Source organism: Capricornis sumatraensis, chromosome 23 (assembly GCF_032405125.1).
Source record: "Capricornis sumatraensis isolate serow.1 chromosome 23, serow.2, whole genome shotgun sequence".
NCBI classification, from domain to species: Eukaryota; Metazoa; Chordata; class Mammalia; order Artiodactyla; family Bovidae; genus Capricornis; species Capricornis sumatraensis.
The window spans coordinates 398180-413666 of record NC_091091.1 but is presented as its reverse complement, the minus strand read 5'-3'; positions in this window follow the sequence as shown (position 1 = coordinate 413666).

The following is a 15487-nucleotide window of genomic DNA, read 5'->3' as shown; positions in this document are numbered from 1 at the left end:
CTAATAGCTCTTGAATGTATCCAACATTCTTCACCAGCCCTGACCCCTCTACCACACCCCTATTTTTTAAAATTGCATCCACAATCTCTCTCATGACTTTCTTGATTGGCTCTCTCAGAATACTTTGAAGTCAGTGCAGTATCTAGTCAGTTTTCTTTGGAAGGAATTTATTGTCTTGGGTCTGATGGCTTTTATGGCTTTTACTATAACAATGACGGCATCTTCAGTGGTGTAATCTTTCCAGACTTACATGATGTTTTCTTTCTTGAGATTTTTATTTTTCTACAGCATTGACAATCCTCTCCATAGAGTGCTGTGTTTAATGAACCTTAAAGGTCCTTATGACCCCTTGATATAGGGACTGAATTAGTGATTTTGTATTTGTGGGCAAGTAGACCACACCAGTACTCTTGCCTGGAAAATCCCATGGACGGAAGAGCCTGGTGGGCTGCAGTCCATGGGATCGCTAAGAGTCGGATACGACTGAGCAACTTCACTTTCACTTTTCACTTTTATGCATTGGAGAAGGAAATGGCAACCCACTCCAGTATTCTTGCCTGGAGAATCCCAGGGACCGGGGAGCCTGGTGGGCTGCCGTCTATGGGGTCGCACAGAGTCAAACACAACTGAAGCGACTTAGCAGCAGCAGCAGCAGACCACTTTCGATGTCTTTGATGTTGAACTGATGTACTTTCAGTGTTGAACATCAGTGTTGATGTAATTTGGTGTTGAACTGATGTATTCCTGGCAAAGGGCATTGTCCAATATCAAAAGAACTTTAAAAAGAAGTCCCTTACTGGCAAGGAACTTCCTTACTTCAGGGACGAATCATCAATGAAAACAGTGCAGGGAAAGTGTTCTAAGTGTCCAGGCCTTCTTCTTGTGCAACTAAAATGCTGGAAGCTGCTGTTTTTCTTTTCCCTTTATGTCTTATGATTAGTAGCTTTATATATAGGGCAATTCTGATCATAAACCCAATTGCATTTTCACAAAAGAGTAAAATTAGCCTATTCCTTCCTGCCTTAAATCTTGGTGTTTGATTCTCTTCCTTGCTAACAAATACCCTTTGTGGCTTTTCTTTATTTATCTTTTGGAGAATAGAGCATTTTTATCTGCATGATAAGCTTGCTGAGAGAGAAATTTTTTTCACCTCAATGATTTTCTTAATGTTGTCTGGGAACTTGTTTGCTAATACTTAGTTGGCAGAAGCTGCCTTTCCTATTATCATGACAGTTTTAAAAAAGCCAAACCATTTTCCAAAATCATCAAATCATCCTTTGCTGTTATTAAATTATCCATCTTCTGATTCCTCACCTTTTTTTGCTTTAAATTACCATATAGAGACTTTGCATTTTCTCGAGTCATAGTAAAGTCTATAGGGAACCTCAGTTCAGTTCAGTTCAGCCGCTCAGTCATGTCCGACTCATTGTGACTACATGAAGCGCAGCACGCTAGGCCTCCCTGTCTATCACTAACTCCTGGAGTTCACTCAAACTCACGTCCATCGAGTCGGTGATGCCATCTAGCCGTCTCATCCTCTGTAATCCCCTTCTCCTCCTACCCCCAATCCTTCCCAGCATCAGAGTCTTTTCCAATGAGTCAACTCTTCGCATGAGGTGGCCAAAGTACTGGGTTTCAGCTTTAGCATCATTCCTTCCAAAGAACACCCAGGACTGATCTCCTTTAGAATGGACTGGTTGGATCTCCTTGCAGTCCAAGGGACTCTCAAGAGTCTTCTCTTGAACACCACAGTTCAAAAGCATCAATTCTTCGGTGCTCAGCTTTCTTCACAGTCCAACTCTCCCATGCATACATGACTATTGGCAAAACCATAGCCTTGAATAGATGGACCTTAGTCGGCAAAGTAATGTCTCTGCTTTTTAATATGCTGTCTAGGTTTGTCATAACTTACCTTCCAAGGAGTAAGTGTCTTTTAATTTCATGCCTGCAATCACCATCTGCAGTGATTTTGGAGCCCCCAAAAATAAAGTCTGACATTGTCTCCACTATTTCCCCATCTATTTCCCATGCAGTGATGGGACCAGATGCCATGATCTTCTTTTCTGAATGTTGAGCTTTAAGCCAACTTTTTCACTCTCCTCTTCACTTTCATCAAGAGGCTCTTTAGTTCCTCTTCACTTTCTGCCATAAGGGTGTTGTCATCTGCATATCCGAGGTTATTGATATTTCTCCCGGCAATCTTGATTCCAGCTTGTGCTTCTTCCAGCCCAACGTTTCTCATGATGTACTCTGCATATAAGTTAAATAAGCAGGGTGACAGTATACAGCCTTGATGTACTCCTTTTACTATTTGGAATCAGTCTGTTGTTCCATTTCCCATTCCAACTGTTGCTTCCTGACCTGCATATAGGTTTCTCAAGAGGCAGGTCAGGTAGTTTGGTATTCCCATCTCTTTCAGAATTTTCCACAGTTTATTGTAATCCACACAGTCAAAGGCTTTGGCATAGTCAATAAAGCAGAAATAGATGTTCTTCTGGAACCCCCTTGCTTTTTCAATGATGCAGTCAATGTTGTCAATTTGATCTCTGGTTCCTCTGCCTTTTCTAAAACCAGCTTGAACATCTGGAAATTCACTGTACTGTAAAATCATGATTTGTTATAAATTGTTTTGGCAGTGGACATATGGGATGTTTCCTATTGTTTCAGTCCTGTAAATATCGTTGCCATAATATTATTATAGTTGTTTACTTCAACACATATGCATGTGTGTCTGTAAGAATATATGAAAGGAAAGAATATTTGCTTTATGAAGATAGTGCAGTCATCTTTATTAAATATACTAACATGCTGATTTTTCTTGGCTGCCTACTAATCATAGTAATTTATTTATTACTCATTATTCATTGTTATAAATAATATGAATAGAATTTATGAATACAGCATAGGATTATGATATGCTATGCATAAATATAGAATAAATATAAACTATAATATTTAATATATATATATATAATTTTACTACATCAAAGTAACTATCCATTGATAGATGAATAGATAAAATAGATGTTGAATGTATATACCACATATATATATATGAATATTATTTAACCATAAAAGGAATAACATCTTGCCATTTGGAATAACATGAATGGACTCAGGAGATTTTATGTGAAGTGAGATAACTCAATGAAACCTGAATACTGTATGATTGATGTCAGTGATATGTGAAATATTTTTTAAAAAGTGAATAAATATAACAACAACAACAAAAAAAAATAGACACATAGATCTAGAGAACAAATAAGCAGTCACCAGAGCTAAGGGTGTTAGAGTGATGGGTGAAATAGGTGAGAAAGAATAAGAAGTACAAGCTTCCAGGTACAAAACAAATGAGTCATGGGGCTAAAATGTACAGCATAAGGAATAAATTAAAGTATTATATAATAATAGTAGTAGTAGGTAGTGATTTTTTAATAAAGATATTCTGAATACCAAATATATTTATGTGTTTGTCAAGATCCTTATATTTTGTCACTTGTTTCTCCTTGTTTTTTATTTATAGAAATACAGATGGTTTTCATTTTAACATGGTCATATTTATAAGTTTTTTCTTCCCTGTTTTTGTTTCTGTCTTCTTTAAATATCCTTTGGAAACTAAAATTTAAAAAATATATATTATACATGAGTGTTATATATTCATATTGATATTGATATGGTTGATATTCATTAGCCTTGAAATTATCTGTAACTAATTTTAAATGGTCTAGAGAATTTGATTATTTTATACAGTAAACTAAGCACATTTTTTTTCAAATATCTGAAACTACACACCCTATCCTGATTGGTCAAAACCATCTCTGCTGTATAGCAAATATTCATTCAACTTTGAGCCAAATTCTAGGCTTTCTATATTGATCATTTGGCATCTTTATTTATCCCAGTGTAACACAACATTTTCTTAATAATGTGAATTCATTAATGTTTCTTAATAATATGAATTCATAATGACAGTGACTAAGGTAATATTAGCGGGCTTCCCTAGTGGCTTAGTGGTAAAGACACTGGTTCAATACCTGGATCAGAAAGATCCCCTGGAGGAGGGCATGGCAACCCACTCCAGTATTCTTGCCTGGAGACTCCCCATGGACAGAGGAGCTGGGCGAGCTACAGTCCATAGGGTCGCATAGAGTCAGACACGACTGAAGCAACTTAGCATGCACACAAGGAAATAATTATGAACAAGTCTATGAACCAAATGATCTGGGTTCAAATACTCAGTCTCTACAACTATACAAATATATATGGTACATATATAATGTGTGTGTGTGTGTATATATATATATATATATATATATATATACATCTCATTTAAATTTCCAAACTGGATGAATCATGAGCTGGAATCAAGATTTCCAGGAGAAATATCAACAACATCAGATATGCAATGATGATACCATTTGAACGGCAGAAAGTGAACAGGACTAAAGCGCTTCTTGATGGGGGTTAAATATCTAGCTTAAAACTCAGCATTAAAAAAAAAACCAAGATTGTGGCGTTTGGTCCCATCACTTCATTGGAAATAGAAGGGGAAAAAGTGGAAGCAGTGACAGATTATTTTCTTGGGCTCAAAAATCACTGCAGATGGTGACTGCAACCATGAAATTAATGGACACTTGCTTTTTGGAAGGACAGCTATAACAAACCTAGACAACATATTAAAAACCAGAGACATCACTTTGCCAACAAAGGTCTGTATAGTCAAAGCTGGTTTTTTTTTTCCAGAAATCATGTACAGATATAACAGTTTGACCATAAAGAAGACTGAGCTCCCCAAAACTGATGCTTTTGAATTATGATCCTGGAGAAGATTATTGAGAGTCCCTTCCACTGCAAGGAGATCAAACCAATCAATCCTAAAGGAAATCAACCCTGAACTGATGCTTCCAGCCAACATTGGAAGAACTGATGCTGAAGCTAAATTTCAAAGATTTTGGCCACCTGATGAATAGAGCTGACTCAATGGAAAAGACCATTCCAAATAGCACAAGGAATACGTCAAGGCTATATATTGTCACAGTGCTTATTTAACTTATATGCAGAGGGCATTATGAGAAATTCTGGAGTGGATGAAGCACAAGCTGAAATCAAGATTGCCGGGAGAAGTATCAATAACCTCAGATATGCTGGTGACCATCACCCTTATGTCAGAAAGCAAAGAAGAACTAAAGAACCTCTTGTTGAAAGTGAAAGAGGAGAGTGAAAAAGTTGGCTTAAAACTCAATATTCAGAAAACTAAGATCATGGCATCCAGTCCCATCACTTCTTGGAAAACAAATGGGATAACTGTGGAAACAGTGAGAGACTTTATTTTCTTGGGCTCCAAAATCACTGCTAATGGTGGCTGCAGCCATGAAATAAAAGGCACTTGTTCCTTGAAAGAAAAGTTATGACCAACCTAGATAGCACATTAAAAAGCAGAGACATTACTTTTCCAACAAAGGTCCGTCTAGTCAAAGCTTTGGTTTGTCCAGATGTTTTTGAACTGTGGTGTTGGAGAAGACTCTTGAGAGTCCCTTGGACTGCAAGGAGATCCAACAATTCCATCCTAAAGGAAATTGGTCCTGAGTATTCATTGGAAGGACTGATGTTGAAGCTGAAACTCCAATACTTTGGCCACTTGATGTGAAGAACTGACTCATTTGAAAAGACCCTGATGCTGGGAAATAGTGAGGGGAGGAGAAGGGGACGACAGAGGATGAGATGGTTGGATGGCATCCCTGACTCAATTGATATGAGTTTGAGTAAACTCTGGGAGTTGGTAATGGACAGGGAGGCCTGGCTTGCCACAGTCCATGGGATAGCCAAGAGTCTGACATGACTGAGCAACTGAACTGATATGAACTGGCTGGCCTAGTGGTTTTTCCCACTTTCTTCAGTTTAAGTCTGAATTTTTCTATAGGAAGGTGATAATCTGAGCCACAGTCAGCTCCAGGTCTTACTCTTGCTGGCGTTATAGAGCTTCACCTTCTTCAGCTACAAAGAATGTAATCAATTTGAATTCAATATTGACCATTTGGTGATGTCCATGTGTAAAGTTGTCTATTGTATTGTTTAAAAAAAAGGTATTTGCTATGACTAATGCATTATCATGGCAAAATTTAGTTATCTCTGACCTGCTTCATTTTGTTCTTTAAGACCAAACTTGCCTATTACTCCAGGTATCTCTTGACTTCCTACTTTGTTTTCCAATCCCCAGTGATGAATAGAACATCTTTTTTTGATGTTAGTCCTAGGAGGTTTTCTAGGTCTTCATAGAACTGATCAACTTTAGCTTCTTTGGCATCGGTGGTAGGGGTGTAGACTTGAATTACTCTGATGTTGAATGGCTTGCCAGATATTATTATTGTTTTTTATTTACTATGTTTAAATTGCATACACATTTATCAATCCTTTCACCCACTACTTTTCTTTAATTTTTTGAATTATAATTTATTTACAATATTTTAAATGTACAGCACAGTGATTCTTTTTCAGATTATTTTCCAGTCACTATTTCTTATGTTTCATCCCTTCTTTTCTATATATTATTTATACTATATTTCCTATGCAAATTCTTTAGAAATTTATTTAGTAAGTATTCATAAGTGGCAAACTTTAATCAATTAACATTTATTTAAATTATCTTTATCTCATTTTTATTCAATAAAAATTAATTGGCTATAAAGTTGTACATAGTTAATATAGTGTCTCTGTTTTATTAAGTGCTTTCCCCCACAATTCTTATTTTTCTGCTCTTGTTAGAGTCTATCCTTGTGATTGATAGTCTGGTGTCAGTCTGATCATCATAATTTCTACTAAAATTGCCTTTCTTTTGTGGATGATTTAAAATCTATTTTCTGAAAGAGGACTTTTTAAAGATGGTGATACAGGAGGTTCCTGAACTTCCTTCCTCCCACAAACATTAAACATACAGCTATACATGTAGTACTTCTCTCTGAAAGAAATCCAGAAACGAATTGAGTGACTCCTACACATTAGATGAACAAGAAGAGACCCATCTATGTTCATCAGTGATATTGGCTTGTAGTTTTCTTTTTTTGTGACATCTTTGTCAGGTTTTGGTATTAGGGTGATGGTGGCCTCATAGGATGAGTTTGGAAGTTTACCTTCCTCTGCAATTTTCTGGAAGAGTTTGAGGAGGATAGGTGTTAGCTCTTCTCGAAATTTTTGGTAGAATTCAGCTGTGAAGCCATCTGGACCTGGGCTTTTGTTTGCTGGAAGATTTCTGATTACAGTTTCAATTTCCGTGCTTGTGATGGGTCTGTTAAGATTTTCTATTTCTTCCTGGTTCAGTTTTGGAAAATTGTACTTTTCTAAGAATTTGTCCATTTCTTCCACGTTGTCCATTTTATTGGCATACAACTGCTGATAGTAGTCTCTTATGATCCTTTGTATTTCTGTGTTGTCTGTTGTGATCTCTCCATTTTCATTTCTAATGTTATTGATTTGATTTTTCTCTCTTTGCTTCTTGATGAGTCTGGCTAGTGGTTTGTCAATTTTATTTATCCTTTCAAAGAACCAGCTTTTGGCTTTGTTGATTTTTGCTATGGTCTCTTTTGTTTCTTTAGCATTTATTTCTGCCCTAATTTTTAAGATTTTTTTCCTTCTACTAACTCTGGGGTTCTCCAATTCTTCCTTTTAAATCCACACACATATGGACACCTTATCTTTGACAAAGGAGGCAAGAATATACAATGGAGTAAAGACAATCTCTTTAACAAGTGGTGCTGGGAAAATTGGTCAACCACTTGTAAAAGAATGAAACTAGATCACTTTCTAATACCGCACACAAAAATAAACTCAAAATGGATTAAAGATCTAAATGTAAGACCAGAAACTATAAAACTCCTAGAGGAGAACATAGGCAAAACACTCTCAGACATAAATCACAGCAGGATCCTCTATGATCCACCTCCCAGAATACTGGAAATAAAAGCAAAAATAAACAAATGGGATCTAATTAAAATTAAAAGCTTCTGCACAACAAAGGAAACTATAAGCAAGGAGAAAAGACAGCCTTCTGAATGGGAGAAAATAATAGCAAATGAAGCAACTGACAAACAACTAATCTCAAAAATATACAAGCAACTTATGCAGCTCAATTCCAGAAAAATAAATGACCCAATCAAAAAATGGGCCAAAGAACTAAATAGACATTTCTCCAAAGAAGACATACGGATGGCTAACAAACACATGAAAAGATGCTCAACATCACTCATTATCAGAGAAATGCAAATCAAAACCACAATGAGGTACCACTTCACACCAGTCAGAATGGCAGCGATCCAAAAATCTGCAAGCAATAAATGCTGGAGAGGGTGTGGATAAAAGGGAACCCTCCTACACTGTTGGTGGGAATGCAAACTAGTACAGCCACTATGGAGAACAGTGTGGAGATTCCTTTAAAAATTGCAAATAGAACTACCTTATGACCCAGCAATCCCACTGCTGGGCATACACACCGAGGAAACCAGAATTGAAAGAGACACATGTACCCCAGTGTTCATCGCAGCACTGTTTATAATAGCCAGGACATGGAAACAACCTAGATGTCCATCAGCAGATGAATGGATAAGAAAGCAGTGGTACATATACACAATGGAGTATTACTCAGCCGTTAAAAAGAATACATTTGAATCAGCTCTAATGAGGTGGATGAAACTGGAGCCGATTATACAGAGTGAAGTAAGCCAGAAAGAAAAACACCAATACAGTATACTAACACATATATATGGAGTTTAGAAAGATGGCAATGATGACCCTGTATGCAAGACAGGAAAAAAGACACAGCTGTGTATAACGGACTTTTGGACTCAGAGGGAGAGGGAGAGGGTGGGATGATTTTGGAGAATGGCATTCTATCATGTATACTATCATGTAAGAATTGAATCGCCAGTCTATGTCTGACGCAGGATACAGCATGCTTGGGGTTGGTGCATGGGGATGACCCACTGAGATGTTATGGGGAGGGAGGTGGGAGGGGGGTTCATGTTTGGGAACACATGTAAGAATTAAAGATTTTAAAAAAAATTAAAAAATAAAATAAAATAAAAAAAGGAAGAGACCCATATCAAAAGAGGTAAGAAAGTCTGGATTTTCCAGATAAGTAAAAGCTGAAAGAGATCATCACCGCTAGACTGTCCTTATAAGAAATATTAAAGGGACTTCTTCAAGAAGAAGCAAAGGAACACTAGTTAGTGAAAGGAAAATATATGAAATAATAAATCTCACTGGTGAAAATAAGTGAAGTGAAGTGAAAGTCACTCAGTCATGCCTGAATCTTTGCGACCCCATGGACTATACAGTCCATGGAATTCTCCAGGCCAGAATACTAGAGGGTGTATCCTATCCCTTCTCCAGGGGATCTTCCCGACCCAGGATTTGAACCAGGGTCTCCTGCATTGCAGGCAGATTCTTTACCAACTAAGCTATCAGGGAAACCCAGTGAAAGTAAATACACAGTTAACTTCAGAGTATTCAGAGTATATAAATCACTTATAAATATATGAAGATTAAAAGACAAATACAATAATCTGTTAATGCATACACAAAGTAAAAATATTAATCTGAGACATCGAAAACAAAATATGGGCAAGCAGTGTTAAAAAGAAAAAAACAGCTTCAGTTTGCATTAGAACTTAAGTAGTTATCACCTTAAAATAGACTATTTTATTTTATAAACAGTTTTATGTAAGCTTCATGGTAAACACAAAGCAAAAATCTGTAGTAGATACACAAAAGAGAAGGGGAAAGAAATCCAGGAATGCCATGGATTTGTGATGTATGGTGCAATCTTCAAATCATAGAAGAAAAAAATCAGGAGAAAAGAAAGTAACAAAGTAATTACAAAAAAATTCAGAAAACAGTTAACAAAATGGTGATATTAAGTCCATACCTACCAATAAACTATTTAAGTAAATGGAGTAAATTCTCCAGTCAAAAGATACAGAACTTCTTTCAAGAAACAAGAAAAATTTCCAATAAGCACTAACTTTAAACTACAACAAATTAGTTAAAAAGAAGAAGAAGAAGAAGAAATGAAGCCCCAAATTAGGAGGAGGAAGACAATTACAAAGATCACAGGGGAAATAAGTTAAAAAGAGATTAAAAAGACAATGGAAAAGAACAATGAAATTAAGAGCTGTTTCTTTGAAACGATAATCAAAACTTTGGTTAGATGCAAGACTAAAAGAGAGAAGACTCGAAATCAGAAATGAATCAGATGATACAACTGATTCCACAGAAATGCAAAGGTAAGACCCTTTGCAGTTAAGATACTGATTATACATAAAAAATTGGTCAAGCTCGAAGAAATGGAATACTCTGCATTCATTTAACAAGGATAGCATTTCCCTAAAACCAGAGCCAAATAAGATGATACAAGAAAGGAAGACTAAAGACCAATATCCCTGATTAATATAGATGTAAAAATCGTCAACAAAATATTAGTAAACCAAATTTAACAGCACACTAAAAGAATCTTACACTATAATCAAGTGTGATTTAATGGTAGAAATACTTGTGAATCATATATCTGATGAGTTAATATCCAAAATATATAAAGAATTAATACAACTTGATAGGAAAAAATAAAGCCATTTGATTTCAAAATGGGCAGAGGAACTAAATAGACATTTTTCCAGAGAAGGCATTCCAAAAACAATACCTGGCCAACAGTTACATGAAAAGGTGTTCACTATCACTAATAATCAGGAAAACATAAAACCATAATGAGCTATCACATCATGCCTGTTAGAATGACTATCAAAAGCTCAAGATAACATGTCAGGAAGGATGTTAAGAGAAAGAATGCTTATGCACTCTAGGTGAGAATGTAAATTGGTGCAGCCACTATGGAAAGCTGTCCCTTGTACAAGATATCAAACCCATCAATCCTAAAGGAAATCAACCCCAAATACTCACTGGAAGGACTGATGCTGAAGCTCCAATGTTTGGCCACCTGATGTGAAGAGCCGACTCCTAGGAAAAGATCCTTATGCTGGGAAAGATTGAGGGCAGGAAGAGAAGGGGATGGCAGAGGATGAGATTGTTGCATGGCATTACCAACTCAATGGACATGAGTTTGAGTAAACTCTGGGAGACAGTGATTGACAGGGAATCCTGGCATGCTGCAATCCATGGGTCACAAATAGATACAACTTAATAACTGAACAACAACAATTATGTAAAACATTATGGAGGTTCCTTAAAAAATGTAAATTAGAACTACCTTCACTTCAGTTCAGTTCAGTTCAGTCACTCAGTCGTGTCCGACTCTTTGCGACCCCATGAATCGCAGCACGCCAGGCCTCCCTGTCCATCACCAACTCCCGGAGTTCACTCAGACTCGCGTCCATTGAGTCAGTGATGCCATCCAGCCGTCTCATCCTCTGTTGTCCCCTTCTCCTCCTGCCCCCAATCCCTCCCAGCATCAGAGTCTTTTCCAATAAGTCAACCCTTCGCATGAGGTGGCCTAAGTACTGGAGTTTCAGTCTTAGCATCATTCCTTCCAAAGAAATCCCAGGACTGGTCTCCTTCAGAGTGGACTGATTGGATCTCCTTGCAGTCCAAGGGACTCTCAAGAGTCTTCTCCAACACCACAGTTCAAAAGCATCAATTCTTCGGCACTCAGCCTTCTTCACAGTCCAACTCTCACATCCATACATGACCACAGGAGAAACCATAGCCTTGACTAGATGGACAATCTATCAATTCAATTTCTGAAAAGAGGATCTTGAAGATATATCTGCATTTCCATGGTTATTGCAGCATTATTCATGGTAACCATTATTCACAGTGACCAAGGGAAGTGAACAACCTATATGTTTGTTAAGGGATGGCTAGACAAAGAAAAAGAAAAAAAGTGTGTATATATGTGTCCAACAGAACATGAGTCAATCAGGAGAAAGAAGGAAGTGCTGCCGTTAGTGACACCGTAGTTGGACGTTGAGGGCATTATGCTAAGTGAAGTAAGTTAGACAAATGCTGTGTTATATCGCTTATATGTGGGAAATAAAAGCCAAGCTCATATGCACAGAGGCTAGCGTGTTTACCAAGGATTTGGGGAATGGATGTGGGAAATTGGTCGATGTTGCTCAAAGAACATAACCCCTCATTAAAAGGAACAAGTTCTAGGGACGTAATGTATGGCACATTCATTACAGTTAGTAACACTGTGGTGTATAGTTGAAATTTGAAAATAAAATACAACAGATCTTATAGTAATCTGGGGCTTGTAGGGGGACTGACCTTCCATGCACTCAGAAGTCCATGTGAAACTTAAGTTGGCCCTTCATATACATGGTTCCTCTGTATCTGTATTTCCACATCAACAGACTCAACCAACGGTGGCTCATATAGCATTGTGGTGTTTACTATTGAAAAAAACTTTGAATAAGTGGATCCATGTAGTTCAAACCCATGTTTTTCAAGGGTCAGCTGAAAAATCTTTTTGCCTTTGGCACCTTAAATGTTTATTTCCAGTTATATAAATATTCATTGTGTATTTTTGTTCTTTTAAATATTTCATTAATTAATTAATGACACATCTTTCATTAATTCTGGAAATCATCACCTATTATCTCTCTGAATACTATCTCTCCTCCATCTTTTTATCTGTTTCTCTTGAACTCTTAGAATTTTTAAATATTTTCTGTCTCTTCTCCATATTTTAAAATTTTTATTTTCCATTTATCTTCCATCTGTGTCAATTTAGGTAACTTCATCTGTTTTATTTTTGAGCTTACTAAATTTTTCTTAGCTGTATCTAAACTGTTCATCTAATTCATTACCTATGTAATTGCAGAAATTGTATTTGTGATTTCAAGAAATTATATTTGATAATTTGAATAATATTCTTCATAGTTTGGAGGGATTTGTTCTGTTTTCTTCCTTTTCCTAGTTTTGTCTCCAACTAAATTTTAGCTATATATTTTATACTATATATTCCAAAATCCCATTCTGAAAATTTTAGGCATCTAAGTCTTCTCAGTCTTTCACTGTACCACATTTATTTTTGTGTTGACTCATTTTATATCATGTTATACGTAGAAATTTTGTGCAGTCCTAATTGAGGGTCATGGTACAAATAAGTTGTCTTTACTTCTGATTGGTATTCCAAGGATCTTCAAATCTATAAATTCATGAGGGTGTAGATGTTTAGTTATAATTTCATGGGTGATATTTTCCAATTGGAGGTCAGGTTAAACTCATGATTTTTCTCTTTATATTCTTCTATTGGTGGTAGATAACTCTGTGCTGGTATTATTGTGGCAGTTTAGTCCTTTCATGGCCCCCCAGGGCTTCAATATCTATACTATTGCAAATAGTATACTATACTATACTATACTATATAGTATACTATATCCAAATTCTTGAATATTAGGGTTTAGGAAGATTTTGAAGTTAACTACAGATTTCATTCTAATTAACTGCTTTAGTTTTGGCTTTCTTTTCATTTTGGTACCTAGAGATTTTCTTTATTTTCTTGAGAGCTAATTCATATAATTGAGAGACTATTTATAATTTTTAAACTAGCATTCCTAAATGTCTCTTATGAGGAGATTATTTGGATTGTTTATTCTGTCATTTCATTTAATAGTGTCTCTCAATTAATGTGTGTGTGTATCTGTGTGTGTCGGTAACTGAACATTTTTACTGATGAACAGGACCAGTATTGACTTCACTGCTGGAAAAAAAAAATATATATATATCACCACAGCTCATACATGCTAATATGCATTATACGCAGACAGCACCAATAGGAGGTATATGTGCTACACACAAGGTACACTTTTTCCCCCACTTTAGGCTTGGCAAAGGGCATACAAATATAATGTTTCCTTCCTTTAGGAATGATTATGCAGTAGAAAATTTACAATTTGTAGTGGCTTAAGTAGGTGAAAAAAGTCAAATGGGCTTCAAGTGTCATTTTTAATTTTACTTAAGTAATTTTAAAGATTGTGTCTTAATTTTGGAAACAGTTCCTCATGGATTCTTAAAGAGGTCTCTGGGAGTTAGAGCTCTATGTACAAAACATAGGAAATGGCAACCCACTCCAGTGTTCTTGCCTGGAGAATCCCAGGGATGGGGGAGTCTGGTGGGCTGCCGTTTTATGGGGTTGCACAGAGTCAGACACGACTGTGGTGACTTAGCAGCATGTACAAAACACCACCTTTAAAACTAAGAGAAAAGGAAGATTTTCCCTATTTCAGCTCTAAAAAGAGGAATATTAATAAAAGACTTTTATGAACTATACCAAAGTGAGTATTTGAAGTCTTCTACAATGCCTAAAATTATATTTTAATTGAAAGCATAACCTAAGTGAGAGAAAAAAATAATATGGCAAAGATTAATATCTTACAATGACTAGACAAAATTTTCTGAGTGCTCCTTTATTTCTTTCCATCTTCTTTTATTTTATTTCCTTTTGCTCCTAAACCACTAATCACCTAATTTCCAAAAGCCACAGTCAATACTGAAGTCATTTACTAACCTGATAGTCTGAGTATCATATGCCACATTACATAACTATATATGCCAATATAATCAAAATCTTAATGAAAGCCAATTAAGCTGTCTGTGCCGTGGCTCTTCAGGTATCTTGTCTCTTTATTATAGAAGTCAATCTCATTTGTTAAGCCTTTTATAAATTTGAACTAAGCCAAGAAATATTTAGCTAAATGTTTTATTGAGATCCTGGGAAAATAAACCAATTCTTTTCTCTATGTTCTTAATTTTTTTCCTATTCCCCCACTACCTATTTCTTTGTTCAGTTCTGTGCTGTGTAAAATTCAAGCTGGTTTGATTTTTACTACAGTGTGAAATATATATTTGATCACTCATGCATTATATGCACATGAGTGATCAAATGTATGATTCATTTAAAAATGATTCATGAATATCTGTATGATCACCACCTTGTTAAAAAAAGATTGTTTTTGGCACCCTTGACATTTCTTACTGTTCCTCTCCAAAAATGTTTCTTCCTGAAAAAATGATCACTCTCCTGATCTCTGTTATAACAACTCCCTGCTTATTTATTTTACTGTGTATATACACATTTATAACATTGTTTTAGTTTGCCTGGTCTTGAACTCTACATAGATTAACTCATACTATATATAATCATGTGCCTTGTCTTCTAAGCTAAATATTGTGAATTTGTTGTGTGCTGTTGCACACTGCCTATATAGATGGGGTTCTCCAGAAAAGAAAAATAAATGTGTATTCATGGAGAGAGAGAGATTTATTAGAAGAAAGGGCACACATGGTTATGGAGATTGAGAAATCCCATGATGTATTGTCTGCAAATTGAAGAACCAGGAAAGCAGGTAGTGTAATTCAGTCCAACTCCAAAGAGGCAGGGCAACCAGTGGTCTAAGTCCAAGTCTGAATCCAAATGCCTGAGAACTAGAAATATTGACTTCCACAAGCAAAACATAGATGTCCCAGTTCAAACAGAGAG